Source organism: Octopus bimaculoides, chromosome 3 (genome assembly GCF_001194135.2).
Source record: "Octopus bimaculoides isolate UCB-OBI-ISO-001 chromosome 3, ASM119413v2, whole genome shotgun sequence".
Lineage (NCBI taxonomy): Eukaryota > Metazoa > Mollusca > Cephalopoda > Octopoda > Octopodidae > Octopus > Octopus bimaculoides.
In genome coordinates, this window is record NC_068983.1 from 165,695,341 (window position 1) to 165,698,339 (window position 2,999).

The window sequence follows — 2,999 nt, forward strand, 5'->3', positions numbered from 1 at the left end:
GGAGCGCCGCCTTAAAGAGGTTTTTAGTCGAACAAATCTACCCCAGGACTTATTCTTTGTAGGCCTAGTACTTATTCTATCGGTCCGTTTTGCCGAACCGCTAGCTTACGGGGGCGTAAACACATCAACATCGGTTGTTAAGCAAGGGCGGGGGACAAACTCACATTATATATATATACGACGGGCTTCTTTCAGTTTCCGTCAACCAAATCCACTCACAAGGCTTTGGTCGGCCCGAGGCTATAGCAGAAGACACTTACTCAAAGTGCCATGAAGTGAGACTGAACCCGGGACCATGTGGTTGCGAAGCAAGCTTCTTACTACACAGCCACACCAGCGCTGTATGCGTGTGGGTGTGTGAAGGCACATATTTACACACACACACACACACACACACACACACACACACACACACACTGTTGTATAGTGGTGGCTCGTTACAGAGCTCTTCTTGGAGACAATATTTTTCAGTGAGACAATACTAAATTATTTTCATAATTCTATGTTAACATGTGAGAGACTATGATTCACAGTCAATCGCGCGCGCGCACACACACACGCACACACACACACACACACACACACACACACACACACACTCCCTAATTGTCCACACCAACCATTTTTTTTGTATTTGTTTTTTTTTTAATCTTTCATGAGTGGCAAAATATCCTGCAACTGCAAGTGTTGAACGTTCATCTCAAGTGCTGCTGGAAAAAGCATCATGTTTGATATAAAATTGCAAGTGTTGAGGCGACTGGAAGCTGGTGAATGATGTCGGCATGTGTAGTTAAGTCTTTAAACTTGGCCATATCAAAGATTAGAACCAACATGCAAAATGAAATACCATGACGACCTTATTGTCAGCAAAGGTGCCTCGTTTGAGGGATGAATTTTTTTTTAGATAATATGGAATATATACTTGCAGGCGTTAGCACAGTAACGCCGCCAAAATGAGCCTGAGGTCTTTACTGAAGGACCAGTGACAAGAAAGACCAATTTTGACGACTGAATTCTACAGTATCCCTAATATTCAGGGAATCGGGAATCAGGAACCAGTTTACTAAGAATGAGCCCGACAAGGAGTATATTAATAAGACATAGAGTGGTGTGCAATGTTCTGTTCTTGATAAAACATCCCGATATCATGAATTACTTCTTGAGAGAAACTCAAGAAAACTCTGACGACATCTCATACAGTCTTTGATAAACAATCGATGCACAAAATGGAATCACAGTCTTCACCCTCGTCTCACCTATTTTTTATTATTGATTTTTACTTAAAAGTAAAAGAAACTTGTTTAATCGTGATGATAGTCGATTGTGATTAATTAGTCGATTAATTTAACGGGTTTCATAATTTATAATAATATTAGATCCTAATTAAATTCGTTTTCTATTTTCATCGTAATAATGTTTAATATTACATTGTGTAAGTTGGGGCTTGGCACAACTCTCCGGCGGTTGGCACGACTCTCCGGGGGTTGGCATGACTCTCGACTGCTTTGAGGAGTATTTCCCCACCCCACCCAGTTTCTGTTGAAGTAGGTTTGTCTGTCTACCCCCCGGTTCTCATAGAGGACCATTTTAAGAGTTATTCTGGAATTCTTTATGTATGTGTAAGGTGAACAGTGAGAGCACGTGGCTTAGTGGTTAAGGTATTTGATTCATGATCGTAAGGTCGTGAGTTCGATTCCTAGTACTGCGTTGTGTCCTTGAGCAAGACACTTTATTTCACGTTGTTCCAATCCACTCAGCTGGTAAAAATGAGTTGTACCTGTATTTCAAAAAGCCAGCCTCATCACATTTTGTGTCCCTGAGAACTAAATTAAGAAGTTATACATGTCTGTGGAGTACTCAACCACTTGCACGTTAATTCCACGAGCAGGCTGTTCCGCTGATCGGATCAACTGGAACCCTCGTCGTCGTAACCGACGGAGTACCACATTTTTTCCTCTTCTTCTTGTATTTGCTGAACGAAAGCAGAATAAATTTCTACGAAAGGAAATTAAACTTAGTTGTGTTGTAAATAAAATCTCATGTGACTTGGAAACCTGACGGTCGCGATTTCGAATCTTTTTTTATTCTCATCGAGCTTGCTAAATCCATTGGGCGTCTGAATCAGGCCTAAGGTTTAATGGATGTTTGTCAAAGTGTCACAAAGACCAAAGAGACACGAAACTGCGATAATCTCGTTCCGATCACGTGTTACCGCGAGACTGGATGTTTAAAGGAACGTATGTTTACTCACTGTCGGCGGATTACGTGAAATGGTTTGTGAGGAAAATGATACTAAAGATCAGTCTAGGATTATTGTTGAGATGGAGGTAAAAAAAATAAATCAGGTTAATTTCACTCAGGAACTTTAATGATTAGGCTGTTAGAGGCAAACAAAGGTGAAACAATTCTGGATAATTCCATCATCAGAAAACTGACGTGCATTAAATAATGTCTCTGCCACTTACATCAAAGATGGTAGTTAAACAAAAAGTCTTGGTCAGGGAATTTAACCAAATCTGAAGACTTGGAAGTGGAAGGTAGAAAAAAGAGGAACTGGCTGTGAGAACTTGGCAGACGTTTAAAGCTGAGCATTGCAGTTTGTTATCGGTTTGTGTTTGAAAATGTATGCTTTGTTATATTGTGTAAGTCTTGCTATAAACCACTTTCAGGTGATGGTGGGTCTAAAGAAAAACAGTGTACACACGGAATATGTTAACAAAAGGAAAGAGAAAGATGTAAAGAAAAGAACATTGAAATAATACAGACAGTAATAATTGTATAAAATCAAAAAAATAATTGAAGATGATATTTAAGAAAGAGATAAAATATAAAAAGAAATGGAAATAATATATATATATACAGAGAGAGAGAGAGAGAGAGAGAGAGAGAGAGAGAGAGAAATTTTACCTGAATAATTAAAAGAATGGAGAAAGAAATAATCAACAGAAAGGCAAAAATATGGCTAAAAATGTATTTTAAAAAAAAATAAAGGATAAAAA

General features: G+C 38.8%; 1 long non-coding RNA gene across 1 annotated transcript in view; it reads right to left on the bottom strand.

Moving 5' to 3' along the window:
* Positions 1 to 2,346: 2,346 nt before the first annotated feature.
* LOC128247360 (uncharacterized) overlaps positions 2,347 to 2,999 on the bottom strand; it is a 6,581-nt gene continuing 5,928 nt past the window's right edge. Inside the window, exon 2 of the long non-coding RNA XR_008263762.1 lies at positions 2,347 to 2,681. This is a non-coding gene — a long non-coding RNA (uncharacterized LOC128247360). The remainder of the gene's footprint in view (positions 2,682 to 2,999) is intronic.